At 40.1% G+C, this 23,923-nt stretch overlaps 1 protein-coding gene across 5 annotated transcripts in view; it reads right to left on the bottom strand.

The window, feature by feature from the left end:
- The window catches only part of OSBPL6 (oxysterol binding protein like 6), a 95,234-nt gene extending 74,956 nt beyond the window's left edge, over window positions 1-20,278 (bottom strand). For 3 of the 5 annotated variants that reach the window (XM_038182099.2, XM_038182100.2, XM_038182102.2), the window contains exon 1: window positions 20,136-20,276. The gene's annotated coding sequence lies outside the window, so the exon portion shown is untranslated. Of the gene's footprint in view, window positions 1-20,135 lie in introns of all 5 variants that reach the window. The other 2 variants (XR_005267037.2, XM_038182098.2) reach the window with 2 other exon arrangements.
- Between the last annotated feature and the right edge of the window lie 3,645 nt (window positions 20,279-23,923).

Genomic DNA, 23,923 nt, shown 5'->3' with positions numbered 1-23,923 from the left:
AGCTACCTCTCTTCCAACTGTTGTTTAGCCATATAAAGGCAGCTGTTTGTAAATCTGCAAATACTCAAACAGCACTTCTCTGTGATGTGGAGAAAATGGTACAATACTATGCATCTATGCATGGAATTTCTACCAAAAAAAAAAGCCCTTTTTTTCTTCATATGTTTAAAAATAAAAGAGAAATAAAAGGCAGAAATTAGAGGAATGAGGGATGTTTTATACAAATACCTAAATTTGTACATTTTACTGTGCTTCCGTATTAGAACAAACCCAAGATTCATCATTTTATTTATAAAAGGAATCCCAGTTATTTCCTATTCAGCTAAGCTGGCACACCCATCTCAAATCAGAGCTGTAATTCAAAGCTCAGGAAGAGTCAGAGACCAGTAAGTCAGAGGTAGTCACCAGCTACTGGTCTACTACATCCAAAAAAGTCACAGGAGTCACCAATACAATCAAGAAATGCTTTGCCATCATAAAACACACCAGAGCAATTGGCACAATCTTGCCTGAAGGCCCCTGGAGAGCAGCCAGAGCTGAGGAATGCAGGATTTGCATTATTCTCCCTCCTACGAAGTCAGCTAGGACAGTAACGTGTCTGTGACTCATGGCCCGTGCTCCACACTGCCGAAACCAGCAGTGCTCTGCAGTGCCCTAAGCACACATACAAATCAGACATTTTACTCACAATGGCACCATTCTACTTTGAAGTGTCTTGATTTATCCTGAAATATTAATGGTTTAGATTTTGACCGTTCACACATCTAGTGGGCTGAAAGAATTTAGCAAGAACCAATTATTAGAGAAATACCTTTGTTCAAATTTACCACGGCACCAGGCTTAAGACCTAGTAATATTAAAAGCAGCATCCTAGCTGAGATGATTTAATAAATACTTGAAAGTAGAAATGTTGACGGACAAAAATAAAATGTCTATGCATTGGTACAGCCAGTTCAAAGGTATGACACACATATTTGTCACCAGAACAGCATGAATGAAATTGACACTGTCATTTAACAGGCCTCATTTCTTACTCCAAGAGGTACATGTAAGGAACACAAATCCTTTTGTCACTGTGATCTGCCCCACAAAATAAACAGATCCATTCCTAAGGAACACATCACTTGCAAAGCAAACCCACCAAGAAAAAAACAGTGTCATTAAATACTTGCTCTTTGAAAGAGCTAACACGCTTGTGAAGATTGACAGCACTACAAAGCTGCTGCAAAGCAGCAGGTGCTGCTCATGCTGTCTTTCTTGAGCCAGAAGAACTGCTATGAGAGCCTCGGCAGATACAGCACACAATGGCCAAATATATCATCCTTAAAAACAATGGGACAAAAACAACCACCAATAACTTAAGATGAGCACAGTGTCTCATGCGGTGGTGTACATGTATATCCATCATTATCATTAGCAGCATGGTTGGGTCACCAGTGTTTACCTGCAGCTCCTTTACACCTGACAATGCCACCCACTCCTTGAAGCCACACAAGGTAAATGTGCACCAGTCCCTGACTAAGGAAAAGTACAAATCACTTATAAAAGAGTATCCTGAAACTTGTCACGCAAATAAAAATATCAAAAGAAAAAGAAGTCAAAACTGTGAGCCCAGTACTGTATTGAAAGCATTCCAATTAAATGTATGCATGTACCAGAATGAAAAACAGAATATATACATCTAAGAGATGGCTTTCCGTAAGTATAGATAATTAAGCATTCTTCAATATCTCATATTGTGCTCATATCTGTTGATAGACTTTGTTGCATTATTTACTGTCATTTGTCATTCAGAAAGAAACAAAGATTGTAAATTTTCAATTACAAAAAAATCAGTCCTTTAACAAGTAAATTTGCCTGCAGCATACAAACTGAAATGCAAAGATTTGAATAAGACACACATATCTTATTAGGCTATCAATACAACTAATACTCTAAAAATAAATTCTCTCAGAAATTAGATCAGCTGCAGTATTGTGAGAATCCACAGCTGAATCTTTAAAACAATTATTTTGAGTAGATTTTGTAAAGCATAAAATCCTCCCTTTGTTTTCTTCCTATTTGAACATAACTTTGCTTATTAATTACTGTTATCCCAGAAAATACAATGAGCTAAAATTATGACAAAATCAATTATCCATTGTATCATAAACAAGTGCTACAAAAAATAACAGCACAGGAAAGACAACAAACACTGCTGAAAGGTATGTTGAACAACAATGGATTTGCTCTTTCTTTTTCCTTAATTGAACAGGATCATGTTCCACCCTTGGTGCCAGCAGTCTGCGTACACAAGAAAGTGGCCTTTTTCTCCCCCCCACACACACATTTCTGGAGCAATTGTGAACCATCAGAAGATACAGGTCAGTTGTATCAAGAACTTGCACACTTTCAGGGCTGATCTGATTACCAGATCAAGACTGGTACAGTTTCCTAGGACCAAGCATAAGTTTTTCCTCTTGCTCAAATTGCCAGGACTTACACAGAGATTGCAAGAAAGAAAGCAGCATGGCATGTGACAGGTGAGTATGAACACTGCTGGAGATGTATCAACACTTCCAAGTCAGTGCAGTACCTCAAGACAACGAAGATAGTCTTGCTCTCTTGGTAGTGCATTGCACTTCCATTTCTAGGATTCTGATGCAAGAAGACTTACGATGATGGGCATATTTCTGACTTCTGGTAGAGCAAGGGCTTGTATAGATAGACCTTCTGGACTTAATGTCCACTACAAAACTGCATATGACACTGCAGGCTGAAATCAGCACCTCAGGTAGTTTCTTCTACTTCCATAGGGTTATGTTTCTAAATAAAGTTGGTAAAAACAAAGAGCAGAATTATTGCTGAAAATAAATATAGTGCAGCTCAATTGGATATCACAGGATTGTTGCAGGAAGTGAAGGTTTCTAACTTGTGTTATGTAGCAGCCGATCATCAGAAGACAGCTATCATCTCTTTCTATATTCTTAATTCCCTGACGTATATAAAAGTGCAGTTCTGTTCTGAAAGTTGCCTGATAAAAAAAAATGTTTTATACTACTTGGTCGGCTTCTGACATCAAAACTCACTATGTAGTTACTAAAAAACTAATTCTGGAAGTATCAATGCTAGCGACAGATCTTGAAGTGCATGCAAGAACTTTGTTACTGGCATTTAGTTTGCACCCTTTGCCTACCACCTGCGTGCCAGTAAATACTTCTCCTTATTCAGTTCTGTACATGTACTACATATGCCACAGTAATGTTTTAAGAAATAGTAAAAATGTATCAGTGAAGTCAAGAGATGATTCATTACCAATGACCATATACCTTTGAAGAGTTAAGTAAAATGAGGTGGTTTTTGACTCTAATCTAACTAACACCACAGTGACTCACCAATCCACTTGACTTGCATAACAATATACGACAATGCACTCTAGCGTATGGATACAAGCAAATAAATAAATAAATTAAACAGCCCAGAGAGTCCCTTCCCAATTACATTAATAGCGGACATACAGAAATGGTTTCAGGAATTCTATTTTAATCTAATAAAAATAATAATGCATAGAAATCTCCTGGGAAATATGGGATCGGAAGAATAGAAACTAAGAAGATTAATTATGCTGCAAGTGAAGGAGATAAATGGAAGAGGAAAGAAAAAATTTTATACAATTATAGAATGGTCTTTTTTTTTTAAAGGAAATTAAAACTATTTTGAATATTATAATGAATGTAGTGTTTAAAATAGGAGGTAATCTAGGTACACCAGGCAGAATTTACTGAACAAACTATGAAATACACAGCTTTGCAAAAGATAAAGTAACCTGCAGTAACAGTAAATAATTTTTTTCTCTATCTTCTTTATTTTCCTTCTAGTCAATGGACAAAAATAATGATTTTTTACATACACATAACAGAGAAGGTAGAAGGAAGAAACACTTCACAGAATGTATTCTAAGCACTGGGAAAATTAAGCTGGGCCTCTCTGTTTCTTATTTATAACACATAAGAAATGATAGGAAGAATGTTATCTACAGCCACACTGTAAAAACATATAATTCTTTATTCTCTAAAATAAATAAATAAAATCTCTTTTACATAGAGATGCTTTATACTGTGGACAGTGCATCCAAATGTATCATCTTTTCATTTTAGTTAGTTATGTTTTAGAGATTAAAGTCCATATTGGGAAAAAATTATATTTCCTAACAATAACCTCCTAAATCTGTATTTAGACCTGAAATCTAAACAAAACAGTAATTCCCAGCAGTAGACAGCCTGGCCAGAAAGCTGGCTGCACAAGGCTCTTGAGAAAAATCTGCTCCAATTCGTACAGCAGGATGAATAGTTTATATGCCTAGCTACTTCAATTGCTTCAGGTTTATAAACATGTTAGCAAAAATGGAAACAAAATCAAGCCCAGACTCTCCAAAAGATGAAAACAGATCCTTTGAAATGGGGCACTTTGAAGACTGAGTTGTATAGGGACAGGGCAAACTTCATCAGCACTTTTATGTAGCAGATTTGTTATGTTCTGCTACCGTGGCAATTGATGTTCTTGTAAGTAGATGAACAGGCAATCAAAACTTCACATTGATATCAAAACATCATGCAATAACACAGACACTAGTCAAATCATAATAAAACAGGACATGAACAGGAGTGCCCTATAAAAACATCAAATAAGTTCATACCACCTATTTAGCAGTCTGGAGAAGGGGGGTGATTTTTGCTGTAGCTTGCGCTAGAGCCCTGTCACTCGTAAGCCAGTGCACCCCAATTTCTAACCCCATTTCCATGGCTCCCATATGCATGGCTCCCCCATAAATACCTGTGATTGTCTGCAATGGCAGCCACACTAAAAGCAGCTGACAGAGCAGAATACTACAGAAGACCAGTGAAAATTAGATTTTAATAAATTAGGATGTACATCAATGTAACAGGTTTTGTCGATCACATCAAACCACACTACTGGAGCAAAAAGCCTTAAGATGACATCATCGGTAATGAAATTACACAGCAGAAAAGCAGTTAAAGGAGAATGCAGCCAGTTCTGGACTAATAAGCAGTGCCTCTGTACAAGAACTGAACTGGCATCCAAATGATAGAATGAAGTCACTCTTAGTGACACCTCAGGTGCTAAACTAAAAAAAAAAAAAATAAACATACCTTTCTCAGGAAAACCACTGAAAAAAGTTATTTCCTATTTAACTATTTTTCTGTTGTGCTCTTCTCATGGGTTCTTTTATTCTGAAGGACTTCCATGTTGTATAATTCTTTACTGGCTGAAGAAAACAGTCAATGGTGAATTGCTCAAAATGTATTAAAAAGTTCAAATGCTCTCAACAGATATATTCAACAAATACTTTGAACAACACATGAGCTATCCAAGCGGTCACAGACAGTTCGTGTATAAAACCAGGAAAATAAGCTGGGTTAGCAGCATTACAGCAGCTACAGCATCCCGCTCCAGATGCAGAGACGTGAGCCTTTGCCTGGCCTGATGCCAGGGCCTGCCTGCGGTTATCCTCGCTGTAAGTAGGCAGCTCTTCATTCAAGCTGGGAAGCAAAAAAGGCAGACAGATGTGGTACTAGCCATATTGCTCCCTTGTGTGCTGTTGGCTACAAAATACAAGAGTGCCTTAACCACACAGAACTGATAAGCCACCTGCACCCAGAAGGGATCTTTGGCAGGTTTTGTATTAGGGAAACAAAAGCAAATATCAAAGCACCGATAAGGCTGTTGATTTCTTTTTAATAACAAACAAAAGAAAACAAAACTGAAATAGAGATTTTTCAGCAATGACAAAAGACTCCTGTGAAGAAATGCAGTTTTAGCATAACAGTTGCAAGATGCTTGGAAAAAGATGCTTTTTTTTTTTTTTTTAAATCTATCTGTATTGCTCTTTAATATTTCCCATGTTTTTCTTATTCTCCTTTTCTAAATGGTTTTCTATGCTCTCCCGTTTGATTTTTTCCGCTGTTTTGCTCCTTCATCCACAATGAGGGGCATCTCCCCACTCCTTCCCAGGGGACTCCTTTCCTTCTTCATGTCACTTTTTACATTTTTTTCTACTCATCTGTTTACTCCATGCCTCTGATTATTTTCCACCGCTTCATCAGAGAAGAGTCCAAGCAAAGACAAAAAGCAAATGGGAAGCAACAACATTCCTTCGATGCTCCACTGTTTTGAGCATGGAAGCGTGCCACTTCTGATGAAAGGTTCCAACTGGCATCACAGCAATCCCTGTGGTATTCGACAAGGATGTTATGTTGCTCAGGCAACCACTCTTAATTGTCTTTTGGGATGCTGAGCAAACAAGACGTTTTTTCCTGGGCTGTGTGAAGGTCACCCTATCATGGTGGAACCGAACACAGGTCAGTGCTACAGCAAGTGAGGCACTGGAAAAAAATAGATGAGGCAGCCCTGAATGCAGGAACATGTCGATCATGTATAAAACTCAATCTATTCTGCCACTACAGCCATCTAAGATAATGTGTACAACACAGTTGTCATACAGGACTAAAACAACTACCATGCCAGAAACATTAATGCTATTCTAGACACAAGCTGAACACAAATCTGAATGTTTCTCATGGCTTGAAAAAAAAATAAATTAAAAACCTGTTTATATACAACAGCATCCTACAAGAAATAGATTGTCAACAACAGTTTGGCAGGGCACTATTAACATCTTTTAGAGATTAGGAAGATTTTTTTTTCAGAAAGTCAGTCTCTGTTGAAACATATAAAGACAGAAGCTTTGAGAGCAGTAGCTATTGCTTCAAAGTTCCTCCAGAAGGTTCATCTCAGTATATGAATATTTTGCATCTTAAAAGAAATGCACCATATGCTAGGATGGCTTTTCTTAACTAGAAAAGTCTGCCTTACATTTTTGGAACAGGCAAGTTTTTCCTCAGGCATGTTTATTAACATATTTCATAAACCTCAAACCCTTAACTGAAAAAAGAACCTACTTTGGCTGTATCAACAGTGCATATTTTTAGTTCAGGGACCAACAGAAGGAATAAAGATGAAGTTTCAAGTATCACGGAAGAGAAGTCCATTTCAACATTAAAACATACCAATGTGAGCATTCCATTGCAAACGTACTCAAATGAAACTTTTATTTTTTTCTCCATTTTTGCTTAGAAATAGAAACTGTTTGCTAAATTTAATCTGAATTTACTAACAAAGGTACAAAAAGGTACAAAACTTCAACTTTTTAAGGGGTTCAACACACTGAACCCATAAACTGCTTTTTAATCTAACAGAATTAAAGATCATATGTGGATGCGAGTCCTGCCTCTGCATTTTTTGCCTGATCCACAACAGGTTCAGATCTGCCTCTATGTCTCTGGTTCTCACTTACACTGGAGAACCGTGTGACAGATGCCAGGCAGAAACTTCCAATGGATACTTTTAGATGTTACCACAAATATAGAACACGTAATTATTTTTTTTTATCTGCACTTACTCCATTTTCACTTTAATCTCTGCTCTGTAACACACAGAGAATTCTCCAGCCCACATTCCTTTGTGTAATATCTATCTTCCCTGACTTTCTTCAAACATACACACACCGTAGCACTGTATAATAAGCACATATACATACGAAATATAAGGTCTAGGAAGTGATGGGACCACCTAGTGAGGGCAAGAGGTGCTTCAAGCTGAGACGCCTCCCAGTCCCACCCCGCCAGCAGCCGAAAGCCCCTGGGGAAGCACCACAAGAAGTGTGCTGTGCAGGGATGCCAGCGACACAGGGCTCAGCAGAATTAAGGTGCCACAGCCAGCATGTGCTCAACTTCCACATGGAAGAGAAAAATATTCTCAGAACCATTCACAGTACTTTTCTGAGGAAGCTGTCTTAAGTATAACTCAAGTTTTTTCCCATGGATCATTCCAGTTCCCAAAACCTAAGAATAGCTCTCACTCAATATAGTAAGAGGTACAAATTTAGTGATTTCTGATGGACTTATTTAAACAATAATGGTTGTGAAGCTCCTGTAAAACCTTTGCTTGGCTGGATTTGCAAGCACTTGCAACCATTTTTGGCCAAAATTTTCTTGACCTCTCTTACTCCAGAATGGGGATTGCTTCTTACAATAGTTTTACCTTTTCAGATAATTTTCACTGTCCAAGGAAAGCATACAGTTCTTTAAAATGAGAAAGAAGATTCTACCATTGAGAACACTTGAGCAAGACCCTCTAAAGAAGCCCATGTTGTAGAAAACTGACTATTGAGGTTTTGCGCATCCTGAAACGCTGACTCCAGTACTTACTACACCAACAAGGTCAGCGATATCACTCAGTGGCTTTCAACTTTCACAAAACATATGCAGAGGCATTTTCAATTTAATAATGACACTTTCACATACAGAATATAAACGGATAGGAAAAGACATTTTCTCATTTAAGTCTGGAGGAAGGGAAAAATGGAGCCATAATTCTCTATTACATATTATTGTGCATTCTGGAACGTTAATAAAACAAGTGACGGTGGTGAATGCATTCAGGAGATAAATAACAAGAAAATTAAAGTAAGAATTTTCCTTAAAATTACTACTACTGACAGTATATTAATTTTCTGAGGACCTGTATATGTAACTGAGGAGTTAAAACACTCCTTGCATTATTTGGCATTCTGAAAGGGAGGAGTGAAAAACAAACAAAAACATTAACAATGTTTTCATGCATTTTTATTTTGTTTTCAGTTCTGAGCTAATTTGGGGAAGACGTTTTTTGCTGGTACAGATATTTACATGCAGAGCATGGAGTTTCCAGCATACACAGCCCTTCATCTACTCCAGTGGGACTCCAAAGGGACAGTGTTCAAGTGCTTCCAATTGCAGGACAGAGACTCTACAGAATAACAGACTTGTGCTATTCTTGGGCATCCACACTCATCTTCACTTGAACCAAATCATTTTTAGGGACTTTGTATAATATTTAGAGGCAGGAAGACAGGACAACCCTCCCCAGTTCAAAATAAAATAAATCAAAACACAATATAAACTACCAAACAAATGCCATAGTGTTTTCATATCAAAGACTATATGTTGAAATTTAATAAAATACACTAGCAGCAAAATGAACAACATTCTGTTGACATTCTGTACTGACATACTGGCAAGAAAAGTAATATGTATGGTTTCTATCACTTAGATGAAAAAATGATCTAAATTACACTGCATTTAAGCCAACAAAAAGACCTCCAGCAGTAAACACCTGAATAAAAATCTGGTTGTTTCAGCTACTATTTTGATGAAGTATTAAATATACCTGCAATTCTAGCACGACTGAATCTCAACCTGAAGAGGAAGCCAGGATACTAAGCATTTTCTTCCATGACATCAGGCTTCTACACTCTTTTATCACTGAATTCCACAGCTGCCAGGATCCAACCCACACCTCCACCTCTGCTGGTAACAACCACTGCACGACTTCATTTGAGGTCTCCGACAGAGCCAAGACACCATGCTGGCCATCGCCTCCTCTGATCAAAGCAGGTCCAGCAAGTATTGCTCCTCTCCTTGTTCAATGATCTTGACAAATCACAGAGAGAGCTTCCTACTCTCACTTGAGATGGTGAGCAATTTAAATATTCCACCACAAGGTTCAACAAAATATTGACAGGATCTAATGATAAATTTGTATGAATAAAACTGGTGGCCAAAACACAAGCATCCTCTTCCCTGTTCCAGAGGAAGGGCACAGATTTATAAAACACAACAGAATAGAGTGTTTTATTTCACATTTTGTTTGCCATGAAGACTTAAACATCTTGAGTCTGAAATTTTAACTCAAACCATCAGTTTTTCCTGTACTTCTAGTGCCATACAACTCCTGGTTTGAAGTTCAGCATCTCGTTTTTAAGCTTCTCTTACTGCTGCCTACTGATTTCATAGCTACTGAGAAATCTTGTAATGTTACCTGACAGCAACATCCAGGCATAAGAATACTCCTGAAAAATATATTACACACAAGAGTAACACCAAAAGTATTAAATACACTACTACATTAAAAACACTAATATATTAAAAAACATAAAGGCACAGCAAAAATGGAAATACAGCTAAAATTTTCTCCCTTTGCTCCTTGTTTCCATTCACAAGTTACGACCTCTGGTTATAGGCAAGGCAACTCAGTATTTGTCAATTCACAAGAATAAAACTGTTTGGCTGCATTGACTGTGAGCTATCTACCATCTAAACAGTGAAAATACACTATGATATATCTATTTATACATAGATGTTATCTCAAAAAATTATTGTGCATTATTACATATTATGAAGTTATAATTCAGGCACATTTACAAATAAATATATTTGCATCAGAGGACTGAGTTGCAAAGAAGTATCCATGTTCTTCTCAAAATTAGGCCCTATTCCATGTTTTTCAGTTGAAGCTCTTCATGAATGTGCATATTTCCACTCAACAGACAGACAAAAATATTTCATTTATCCCCTTTTTTTTTTTCTAAAGAGCTCTTCAGGACAACTTCATACCCAAACATCATAAAATATTTTGTTAACCTCACCACTTATTTAATCTCAATATCAAATATCAAGTTCTGTTATAGAATTCTTTCTTCCTTTGAAGGAGAAATCACTCCAACTGTAAGTCATTCTTTTTAAGTAACTCAATTTATTTTTGCCACATTCCCTAGTCCTAAGTCAGCATGTATCCAGATATGTGTCAGAAACCTCAGCCAAGATGTCCATAGCCATTTGTACAGAAGAGAAACTCCCATGCTGTATGCAATACCTGTTCCAAAATTAGTCAACATCAGAAAATAGCAGTAAAATAATTCCTGAAACACCACCAAACAGACAGGCTAAAAAGAAGGGCTTGTAAAGCTAATTGTCTTAGTGCTACATAGCGACACCTGACAAGTAAGTGTTTTGGGACAGCTTCCTAAATATCCACATTCCAAAAGGAGAATTAATAAGAAGAGAGGAAAAAAAGAAAAATAATAAAAATAAAAAATAAAAAAAAATAAAAAAATAAAAAGCAGTTTAGATACTCAGTTGGAAACAGCAGTGTTCTCAAAAGAAAAATCTCATATTCATCCAGATGTATGAACTTTTTTTAAACTCTCTCTACAGCTAGGAAATGCACCAGTCTTCAGTTCCATGCAACTCCAAATAGAGCCTCAGCAAGTCAGTAGGCAACTGTGCCAAATGGCTGGTATGAATTTGAAGTCTGTTATTAATTCCTTTTAAATTTTTAGGTTTTAGTCTTTGAACTACTTGCAAAATGTTACGTTCTCTCTTTAATATAGTAATAGCACTGGGAATGATGTGCTTATTTTTTTCTTTGTCATTTACTTTATCCTTTATGCTCTTTTCTTTGAGAATGACTTTGTCCTTACAGCTAGACTGTTTAATAACAAAGATGGAAAAATGTTTTTGTGTGCAGAAAGAACTGGAACATGGTACTAACTGTACTGAAGCATGTACAATGTTTATTATAATGAAAAATACTGAAATATGTTCTCAACTTGCTGCAGCATTACTAACCAAAGTATACAACTACGGAGATTTGCAGATACAAGCACATTTCTTGGGGCCATAAATACTTCTGAGCTACTGCTGGGTGATGTTTCACTGCCCAGCACAATCCTGGGCTGCAGATGAACAAGGAAGGCAGCTTCATAAACTCATGCATGCCCTAAAGTGGAAAATATGCTCTCCCTGCTTAAATTTTCTGGTACTGCATTCCCAACAACAGAGCCACTTTGCTGAATACATGGAGTTCAGCTGTTGCCCACATAGCCTTTTTTTCAGAGATCCCACATTCTCCATCTACATTTATGTAGGTCTTTGTAGCTCATTGGGTGAAACTTCATACCACACAGTCCCTATAAGCCACTGCTACAATGTAATATTACTCTTACGTTCAGGCAAACATTGCAGCAAATATTACAGGAGAAACTTTAGCAATATTCTAGTATCATTGCAAAATCCATCTCCTCCTAGAATGGAGCACTGTTGACCTGAAGTATTTTGTTTCTCTACTTACATCTAGCAGAGCAAGATGCAAGCTGGTGCGTTCTGCTTATATGCATATATGCTCTTATTAGCAAAACAAAAATAACGAGCAAAATCCAAACATTGACATAATGCTATCTTTCACTTTTGACCTGCCATGCTACCTTTGATCATGCTGTTCCCTGCTACTCTTGATAAACCTATAGAAACAGAAATGCAAAGTGCATATTTGCTTCAGATAAGAGAAAAAGTATTTTCTCTAATTCAGACCTAAGGTATGTTCAAAATATGTTTATAGGGAGATCTAAAAGATCATTAAAGCAACAAAGAATGTAATAAAAATGAAATACATCTGGCTTGGTCATGGCTCAAATAAAACACGCTCCTAACTCGAAGTACTTGAACAAAGGCTTTAAAAACTTGCCACAATTCCATCACACCTTAAGTATTTAACTCTTAAACACAAGCTATGGTTGGCAAAGAGAATTAAATGACAAGCACTAAGTATGCATTATACAAAATATAAAGATAAATAAAGATTAGCTGTCTGGGAAATGCACAGAAGCCAGAGAAGACTGGAATCCTCACACTTCCTCATTTATCCTTTAATGGAAAAAATTGACATTAGCTGAAAAAGTATTGATTTTCTGTGCTGCAATCTGTGGGAAACTGAAAAATTGAAAGTCATTTTTTGCAGCATACTGAGATTGTTTAAAAAGAAAAACTTCAGAGAGGTCTGCTTGAACTACTTTCTGGATCTCACAATACAAATACATTTATTTCTGTTCAGACTTGTCCTTCCAAATAAAAAATATTTGGAAGTTGTACCATTGCTTTTAAATCTGCTTCTGAATTGTTTAAATGTACAGCCCACCTTGACAGAGTGACCAACATAAACTGAAAAAATATTTCACTCACTGTCATTAAGAAACAGCACCTGACACTGCTACTAGGTAAAAAGTCCATCAGGAAAAGAACTGATTTTCCTTGATATGCTCACACTGAAAATTTCAAAGCATTTTGTTTACACTTCATTTCACTTTTTCCCTAGAGAGTGAGCTGTGTTTCCATATTATCATAAATCAGTAGGTAAGAATGGAAAAAAAAATTGAACTGGTCAACTGGATTGTGGTTAAGATCCAACACATCATAAATCAGAGGACAAAAGCTGGAGAAGCACATCTTGGTGCTGGAAACCTGGATGACTAATGAAAGACAGGGCAAGAACACACTCCTGCTGCATTTAAAAAAAAAAAAAAAAAAAGTTTCAAAAAATAATTTGCATATTTCTGAGAAACTAAACAGATTTATCTAACGTTTGTGTTTTCTCCAGTGTTATATCACACAGCTATGACACATTTTTCACTCCCAACTATCCAAGAAGCAGCCAGGAAGGCAGAAGAACTGCATGTTCCCCAAGATATCTGTGGCCTAAGAGCAGTTTGTTTCGATCAGCTTTCAACATGGGAATATTGCCAGAGATGCTATTGCCAGAGATGCTAAAGTATAAAACGAATAAAGCTGCCATGCCCTTCTCAAGCATTTCTGCATTTCTCAGCACAGTACGTGGTGTCCACAGCCGGAAGAAACAGAAGAACAGAAGAAAGAAAAATAAACCCATACAGCTTGTCAATGAACACACGTGGTGGCATTGAGAAATGAAACTTCTTTGTCATGAGATGCTGCTCCTTTTCTCGAGAGTGCTGTGAGCCTACCTTGCATCAACCGGAACTTAAACATTGCTGCCTTACCAAGCTTACCAAGCTTTAAACCCCTTCAACTGTTGTAATATTACAGATTAATTCTGAACCTACTTCTATTCCTTAAACTCCCAGGCATTGCAAAAGCATGTTGAATTACTGAAGAGTCATGTAAAAGCTTAAGGGTTAGTCAGCTTGACTAATTCTAATCCTCAAATTCTGATCTGAGGCCTACCCTATTAATCCTGAACGCACATTTCGCAAAATACACAACCAGGATTGTGTCAATTAGAGGCAGAAACCACCCATTTGATTTTCTTTGTAAGTTCTGTCACACAGCAGTATTTATGGTGCCTGGGCAGGGACATATTTCTTCCTGAAACTGCAACATGCAGCTACTTTAAAAAAAAAAAATGCATTGCATGTCACTCTGCATTCTGTACTGCAAACTGACCACTGGCTTTATGTGTAGGGTGCACTGCCAGTCATAGAAGAGAACAAGAAGCCGGCTCAGTGGACCGGCTTTATATTTAGCTTCCCGTAGTATACATGCAAAAATACAAGTCACAGGGAAAGTTAAAGAACTTTTTTTTTTTTCCCCAGGTAATTGAATATTTTTGCTTGTGATTTTTTCATCCAAGAACATTAAGCCAGGTGCAACTATGACCTGGACATAGTTAACATGAGTTACATATACAAAAAGAAGAAAAAAAGCACAGTTGTCAAGTGTACATGAACTCAGAAAGATAAAATTCAATTAGCTGACAGGAAGAGAAAAAAAAAAAAAGGTTTTACGCATGAAGAATTATTACAAGGAAAGTCAGAGAATTTGTCTGGCTACAAAACTAACCTTCCAGTATCAGAGGCATGCTGACACTTCGTATCCGGACTCATTCTCTAAATAACATATACTCCATTTTATATCAATCCCATCCTGTTTTCTGCAACTATCTTCTGCACAAAGTTTGCTTTCCAGAAACATATTAAAACCGTGTTCATGCAAACATGAACTTTAAACACAGAAGAGGTAAAACCTCAAGTCAAATTACCAGCTTAAAATCATTCCTGTGATGCGTTCACAGAAACTTCTCTTGACCAAAATCCTCTTTATCATCACCTTACCCATGCTGGGATTGTCACAGGTGAATGGGGTGGGCTGGTTGCAAGAACACAAACTCTGCTCAGTGTCATGCAATCTAGTATTGCTTTATTAAACATGACATGTGACCAGAGATTTCTGTTCAGGATTGCCTACCCTGTGAAGCATGCACTCAAATCAAGGTCCAGGTGAGACTGGCACCAGAGAACCAGGGGAAAATGACACTCACCCCCTGTGACTTGATGTGTCCAAGTCCTGGCTGGTGGCCTGGGCCTTGTAACAGGCTGCTCTCCCTCCAGCTCAGTCTTCTAAGTGTCATGTGCTCATGTCCTGTGTCATGCTCCCTCCACCTCCCACCCTCAGTGTTAATGTTTTAATTATTTATTGCTTTCTCATTTAAACTGTCAGCATGAACCACCAAAGAGAGCTCCAACTCCATAGTCCGTCCAACTAGCAGTCACCACCACAGTTTCTACAACTGTTTGGTCTCCCACCCCAATTATGTTACAGAAAGTGTGAAGTAAAGTTCTTCTATTGATTTTTCCATTGGAATGGACTTAAATTTCATAAATGTGAAATATATAACTGAGGGACATAGAACCTTCAAGAGATGCTTAGGGACAGCACTCTGCTAGAAACAGAAATACCATCCCCCAAACAAGGATACATCAAGAAAACTAAGTTTCCCAGAAATAAAATGATTTTTTGCCAGAAAACTTACTCTTGGAACCTAATGCACCACGACACCTGTTACTTGAAGTCCCTGCAGCTCCATACAAAGCTCATAATCTACTAGAGATTCCTTTACACCCCAAGTTAATGAATCCATTATTTTCTTCAAGAAAAGCATTCTCAACTAGTATTAAACTATATTCACCTTTAAGGAACACACACAACAAAAATATTTAATTTTGTTCCAGAATGCAACTGTTCTCCCTGGTGCAGTGATGCATTTCAAAGGATCGCTGTACAAGCTCTTGTTAGGCCGTTACAGCTGTAATACATTCCCAGGGAAGCGGTTACAGCTCCAAGCCTGCCAGAGTTCAAGAAGCATTTGGAAAATGCTCTCAGACATGTGGATTAATTTTGGGATGGTACTGTACGAAGCCAGGTGTAGAACTCAATGATCCTTGACAGTCACTGCCACTCGGGTTGTTCTAGGATTCTGTAATTTTCCAGACCCTTCCTCTCAGTCTTTTTTTAATCTCCAGCTTCCTCCTCTTCCTCCTTCAAAGATTCACTTCTTAAAGCCGTGAATCCATACAAGAAATAAGACACAACATTCACCAGTTTCCAACCTGGTGATGGAGGCACTTGCATTGAAATCATTTGAACAACCAGTCTGCAGCTTTCTCAGAAAGACAGGCTTGGAAATTCTGCACCTTCTCAAAGACAGGCTTGGGAATGCAGCATCTCACTCCCTGCTGCCACCCTCCCTAACCATGTATACCTCTCAAGCACATACTGACACACTTTACTTGGAGCCAGCACCCAAACTAGTTGCGGGTTCTCTGGGGTTAATACGCAGAGAAAGTAATTCAGAGTTACTAAGGTCCATCTATTTTCCATTGTAAGGAGCAAGCAGTAGTGTCTGGGTTATGCCAAAGCAGTCAGAATAAGTCAGGTTGGAAGGAATCTCTGGATGCCACTCCATCCAGATCCCCTTTTAAAACAGACACACACGCACACGTACACACTTCAACTCTGTTTTCTTTCAGCAGTTGTCTCCACTATTTTAGCATTGTTCACCTTTTTTTTCCCTACCTCAATAACTAAACTGGTCTATTCAGCCTAAAAGTTTCCTTAAAAGACACTGGTTTGACTGCCTGTACATCATGACCCTCATGTTCTTCTCCTATCTACTATATTTCACGCTTTAGCTAACCTCACTGTGACCGACTTATCAGCTGCCTGCACTGAAAAGCTCTTCCATTATTTTTCAGCTCTTTTGAAAGGAACAACCCTGCAGAGGGAAGTGCTAAGAACACTGTTCAACAGGACAAACACAGCAGCATTTAAAGAAAGCTCTTAACTGCCCTTATGTCTACATTCTGCCTTTATGTGTATATACATGTATGTCTATTTACTTAGCAGAAACAGCTGAAAGCTACAGGTTTGTATTCACAGCTTGGAAAACCTAGGTATGCAAGCAGTTAAATTAATTACAAACATACGTAGATAACATTATTTATAGCACAAACACTACTATAGTTTAATATTCTTAATGTTTCATAATATTTCAGCCAAATTTGGCTAGCCTCAGCCACCCCCTCATTACACAACTTCCTCCCCATTACACCTCTTACAGTTGGAGTTTCCCCATCTATCACCACAGCTATGTTTTGAATCGGTCAAAAATCCAACACCCTTCACATGGCCTAGGTAAAATTACTCACATTTGTATATATTACCTGTTGCCACTTCCTTTGACATTTAGAACCTTGATGTTGCAAATTCAACCAAAAAAAAAAAAAAAAGAGTAAGCATTTACTTTATTATTCCACTGGGAAGGACTTTTTATTAATCTCATTAAAACCCATCTTAAGAAAAAAACACAAGCCTGAAGGAAATTCTTGAAGAAATTCCTTTTAAAAGTGCAATTGCCCAGAGTAACATTCCCCATGAAAATTATCTACAGAAACTGCTGCCTTTTCCCATGCCAGTATAGCCAAAAACTTCAAAAACATTTAGTTACCAGTCAAATAAATAAATAAATGAGCTTCACAGGTTTTAATCATCATATACACCAGAAATCTCTGGGAACTGTTTGAATTGTTCAGTGTTTAAAAAAATATGTTAGAAAAGACAGGAGAAACAGACAATTATTTTCTATCCTGTATATAAGACTTAAAAGTTAATTAAACCATCATCACAGACTTACTGTATATATGTGCACACAGTAAAAATGCAGACATACAACTTCAGTAGCCCTTCCTACCTCCCACTGCAATGCCAGGAGCAGTGACAGCAGGTTCTCCAGTGGGACATGGCAGGACTGACCTGCAGGGCTAACGTTCTTTGGGAAATACAGCTCTCCTGAGACAGAAACACGTGATACCAGAAGCCTAAACTCTCAGAAATCTTAAGAAATATGAAAAGTAAGCAAACAACAACAACAACAAAACACAGAGATAACCCATGGTAGTATCTCATGTATTAGGCAGCACAACAGCTAAGCCATTCACGTCTGTCACACTAAGAAATCTGGTGGCAGATCGTACTTCAGAAGAAACGCAAGGCACCACGGGGTAGATACACATGCGCATCCTATTCACACGCATGCCGAAGAAGTGAAGGAAAATGAAGCAGTAATATGAATATCCCCTGCCTCCATCTCCAGCCTGGGCTGAAGGAAGAAGTCACATCTCCAGCAGCACACACAAGAGAGCAAGAGGCGGGGATGGACCTGCTGAAGAAGCTGCAATGCTTTACCTTTCCACAGCCACAGTGCCTTTGCAGCAAGGCCCGAATGGGCTGCTCAGTTGCAGAGTAACACCTGCAAGCAATGTTACATTTTTGATGGTTGTATAAACAACACATCCAAACATCTAAATGTAAATATGGTACAGCCTCTCAACACCAGCACTTGGAAAAAACAAACAAACAACAACAACAAAAAAACTCAGTCATAGAGATACACAAATCAATGTTTGCTTATCCCTGGGTGGAACCAAAGCAAAATAAAGATTAGAAAAATGGCAACAGAAACTTGAAGCATCATGGACATGTGTGAGTAAGCTATGAATGGGCTAAGAACTAAGAAGGGCAAGTGACAAGAAAGGCTGCTGACAATAGCCCTAATGCTACAGGGCTCAAAAGCCCTGTGAAGCATCTGGGAGCATACAGGAAACCAAAAGGCAGTGGAAGAAGTGAGCTTGAGGAAAATTCACAAATCCTGCGATATTTTGTTTTTCCAGGTATACATCATATTACTTACTTGTACAGAAAAAGTAGTTCAAATATAAACATCATTTGGATATTTTAAATAATAAATGTTTAGGTTGTTTGCATCTCTTAATTTATCTGGAATGGAGAGAAAAGAGATGGTATCCCTCTTCTGCCAACTTCTTAACCCAAATTAAAAGAAAACCCTATATACTATATATACATAAAAATAAATGTCCTATTAAACTTTTAAGATCTTGTCATCCATACAACCAAATCTGCTTAACCTCTAGAGGTCAAGGTCATGTCATTCACACCAAGATAAAAAAAAGTCTAATTACAGTATCTCCAGCTACATGGACAAAGACCAGTTATTAGAAAAGATCTATTATAAACCAAACACAATTATATTATACAGAAACCATTAGATATTTGATGAGATTTTAATCTTTGAGCTGGTGTCATTCCGCAAGTTAATCATCTGGAGAACAGAAAATCTGTTAGGCATGCAATTAAACGTACTAGTTCCATTAAAATTGAGTTGATACAGTTGATTGTACTCCCAAAATAGCTATTTCCTCACACCTTCACCAAGGAGTTTTCTTCACCTACTCTGTGAGCGTCTGCTGCCGACGCTGCCTGTCCCTTCAGCCCTCGGCTAGGACCCGCGGACACTTTGCTCGGTTGGGCTCCCCTCGCAAGTTGCACTGCAGCTCGCGGTTCGACCTTGGACTCCCAGCTCGCCCCGAGAAGTGCAGCAAGGTCTTTTGTTTCACGTACTGTTATGTTAGTCCTTCGCATCTGCATTGCCGAAGCTTTGGGGAAGAGCATCAGCGATGTAGTCGTGCAGCACGCTAAAGCGGTTGCAGAATAAAATTAAGCGATGGGCCGAAACGACGGGCAAAGCCCACGTCAGATGCTCGCTGTAAGCATCAGCACTTCTGGGAAGAGGATGCTCTCCAAGCCGCTGCTTTAATGAATTCATACGTAGCCCGAGCGCTCGCACGGGTTTTGCAGCAATGCCAGGACAGCGGGAACGCCGGCCATCCCTGCCCCTATTTCTGACAGCGATTGGGAGAACGGGCACACGGCGGTACCCAGCGCCAGCACCGGCTCCGCGCAGCGCCCCGGCGGCGCACGGACCTGGCGGGGCCGCGTCCCACCGCCCGCCTCGGGGGGCCGGGGGCTGCCGGGGGGGGGGTCTCCAACGCGCGGGGGGAGCCGCGGGGCCGGGGGCTCTCGGCCGCCGGTTACGTAACGCCGGCTTCGCCCCGGCCCCGCCGCGGCGCCCGCTGCCGGATCAGGCCCCGGCTCCCGCACTGGGCCCCGCAGCCGCCGCCGCCGCCTCGCTCCCACCCTGATGGCGGCACCGCACCGCACCCCGCACCGCACCCCGCACCGCTCCGCACCCCGCCGGGCCCGGCGCCGCGCCCCCCCCCCTCCCACCACCGCCCAGCCGCTCGGCGCCCCCACCTCGTCGCTGGGATCCGCGGCGCATCCCCGCTGCGGCCCGGGCGGCTGCGCCCCGCCGCCGCCGCCGCTCTCGCTCCCGCTCCCGCCCGCCGCAGCTCCCCGCCCGTCTGACGGAGGGAGGGAGGGAGGCAGGCAGGGAAGCAGGGGGCGGGCAGCCGCTCCGCCGCTCCGCCACGCCGCCGCCGCAGCCCCGCCGCGCCGCCCCCCGCCCCGCCCGCACAAGGTGCCCTCGGCGCCGCATGGCACCCGCCGGCGACAGGCGGCGGGGACAGGGCAGGGCAGGGCAGGTAGCCGGGGGGCTCGGCGGGGCCGGGCGGAGGGCAGGGGACGGGAAGGGAAGGGACCGGAGGGGACCGGAGCCCGGAGCAGTGAGGGGGGCAGCGGCGTGGCTGAGCCCCGGTGCAGCCAGCGCCGTGCCCGGCCCCGCGCTCTTTGTCCCCTGATAGCGGCAGCTGCTAGGTGCTGTCGCTCAGCGCAGGAGAAATCGCTTCCTTAGTTTGATGAGCGTGCTTTATTATTATTATTTTTTAGCCCCTGTAGATGCTCCGTGACAGCTGCCGTGACAGCCCAGACACACCTCTGGAGGCTGCGCTGCTCCCGCGGGGCCGCCCCCGGCTGTCACGGGTAGCCGCGGGCAGGCTGCAGGCTCCGGCGCTGCCCCGAGGCCTCCTACGGCACCCGCTGGAGAGAGGGACCGAAAGGCCGGGAGGACAGGATGCCGCTGGGGGCAAGCTTCAGGGGTACAAGGTGGGGAAGAGTGGCGATGGCGAGTTCATGAAAGTAGCGAGAGTTACAGGAGCCCAGCGAGATAATGACAGGGCCTAGACAATTCAATAAGCTAAGATAGACAGGGTGCATGCCGCTGGGGTGTTTTCCCCCATTTCTCAAACTGGAGGTTCCACTGTACCATCGTTGTACAGCAGATCGTTTGGGGGACTGTGGCGGATGAAGAGCTCTGTCTGTTTTCCTGTTGAAGCAGAGACCATCAGAGGAGGTTCTCTTGACACAGCCCCCTTAGTCTACAACAAGCTTCTCAGAAAATAAAAAAAAAATCCATTATTCTCTCAGCTGATTTTGCAAGTCTCATTTTAAATGCCGTGAAAGTAAGTAAGGGAATTCATTAAGTAACATTGTGTGTGTGTGTGTGTTTTTCTTTCTAGATGCAGTTTCCAATAGTGTAAAAACATGAAGCAGGATTTTAGGAGGCATCAAAGTAAGCTAAGTCAGGTGGGCACTCAACATTACTAACCTAAAAAAGAGGACACAGACTGAAAGAAACTTCAGAAAACTGTACTTGGTAGTTAGCTGTCTTGTTTCAGAACAACACGTTCTTAAATATTCTCTGACCATCTCAATACCAAATTCTAAAGTTGCTGAACTACAAAGATTTTTTTCTAACTTGCCAATACTTAAACCAAAGAGAAACTAACATGTAGAAAGGCATATTAAACATTTTGTTTAAATGATACATAGGTCTTAATCTTACATAATTATTTTAGGCACATCTCCCAAAGGAAAGCTTTAAAACACACTTGAACTCTCCATCAAAGATAAAACTTTCACAGGTTAAATCAGATAATTTTTTCCATAATTCTTAGCAGGACACAAATGTCTTTCAAATATCCCATTCTTTAATGGGGGAAATTTACTAAGTATATTAAACACTTTTCTACCATCCCTATGATGAGGGTAAGTAGATCTATGGGCATTAAAATATTTACTTGAAGAAACCCTAAAGCAATATGTATCTTCTCCTGTAGTGAAAGTATTGTTCTTCTTTGTTGCTGTTTATTGTTAGGATTTGTACATGTGTTTGGAAAACCCGTACCTGCAGGCAAGGAACAGATCCCAGACATGTTTTTTTAAGATATTTGCAAGCTACACCTTGCCTTTCTGCAGATTAATTCGAATTATGCAAAACTGAGAGAGTACAGCAGCAGTAGCTAGTGAAATGGAAATGCTTTGAAGAATGAGCACAAAGCAGAGCACCAAAGAGCACTGAGGAGTGGCAGGCAATAAATTAGGCAGAACGAAAATTCAGGATGTGCTGGGAGGATCACAGCAGTGCAGTGAACAATGCAAAAGGCAAGCACCAGTGATGGAAAGGATGTGTCCTCGAGTTATAGGAGTGCACAAGGCTGAAAAATCATCTCCAAGTGTCAGAAAGCACAGCGGACATCACAACTGACATCAGGTACCTCTCTCCCAAGTAGAAAACCAGATCAACCTCCAGTTTCTTTCCCAGATACTGACTACCCAACACTACATTACTGACTTTCTTCTTTGAGTTCTCCTTAGGACTGAATGGATTAGAGTACTTCTGGCTGAAAAGCATTGTACTTGAATAGCCTAAAATTCCTTCTGCAAGGACCAGGAGTCTCTGAAGTTTCCTAATGACACAAAATTATTCATGACAAACAAAACTGAAGCTGACTGTGAGCAGTTGTAGAAGGATCTCACAATAGCAAGTGATCAGGCAGCAAGATGGCAGATGAAATTATACGACAGTAACTAATGTAAATAGCAATGAAAATAACCCTAACTAAACACACACAATAATGGACTCTAAATTAGCTTTTATCATTGGGAGTCATTGTGAATAGTTTTCTGCAAACATTAGCCTGCTACTCAGCAGCAGTCAAGAAGGCAAACAATGTTAGAAATGACTCCAAAAGCATCTGAGAACAAAGCAGAAGAGCTCATTACGCTGCTGTGTAAATCTCTTGTGTACTTGAATAGTGTTTACAGGTTTGTCTCCTTCATGGGAAAGGGGGGGATCTAGAAAACATACAAGGCTAAATGTTCTGTGTATGGAAATGTACAGAAATTTGTGTGATGAGATAACTTCTAACTGGGAAACGGAGGGAGTACGGATTGTCTTCAGATTCATGAAATCATGAGCGAGATGTAGGAGCCCAACAGGAAATAATCATTTGCTATTTTTCATTACACAATACCTAAGGGAGACGCAGTAAATGATCAGGCAGCAGGTTTAAAACAATGACTGGGAAGAACCTTTCCATACAAAGCATTATTAAATTGGATGGCTTGCTGTGACATGACAGTATGGAGCTGAAGACAGATACTTTTAAGCAGGGATTATATGACAGAATGAAGGATAGCTGTAGCTATTAAGCACAGTGGTTTCCTTTTCAGATCCTGCTTAAAAGTGCCTGCCTGTTGCCTCCAGAAAGTTGCCCAAGGAAGGACAGTCTCTGTGCCTTGTGTCGACACTCTCAGGCATCAGATTTGTTATTCTTTTCTTCCTGATCGGTTAGGTGTGAGAAAGGAAGGACAAACAGCATCTCTAGGTATGAAAACATTCTTCTACTTTTCCCCCATCCTCCCTGGGAGTAAAATCAGAATCTTAGTCCTTTATCTTCTTGTTTGTGTGTTTTTCTATTCCCCTAAAAAGAATTTGGAAAAAACATGTTTTCCCCAGTTCTTACCCATTTGCTCTCTGGTGGTTAGAGCCATTCAGTAGTGACAATCCACATGCACTGGCCTATCCATATCAGTACTATTTTTCTCTCTCCTTTACACAAAATGTACTACAGAGCATGAGAAATCATAAAGTGGAATAACATAAGACATGTATAGAATATATTAAAAATACTTTCTACAGTTGTCGATCAGCATAGGAATAAGACCTAAAGCATTCTTCAGCATTCTGGAAGAGAAAAGGATAGTAATTTCTTCTCATTGAAGAAGCTGGAAAGTGAAGTAGAAACACACAGAGATTCTTTAAAACTCAAACAATACGTAAATATCCTACAAATATAGTTTCT

The sequence above is a fragment of the Anas platyrhynchos genome, chromosome 7 (assembly GCF_047663525.1).
Source record: "Anas platyrhynchos isolate ZD024472 breed Pekin duck chromosome 7, IASCAAS_PekinDuck_T2T, whole genome shotgun sequence".
Classification (NCBI taxonomy): domain Eukaryota; kingdom Metazoa; phylum Chordata; class Aves; order Anseriformes; family Anatidae; genus Anas; species Anas platyrhynchos.
The sequence above is the reverse complement of the archived record's forward strand: the minus strand, read 5'-3'. Positions and strand labels throughout refer to the sequence as shown.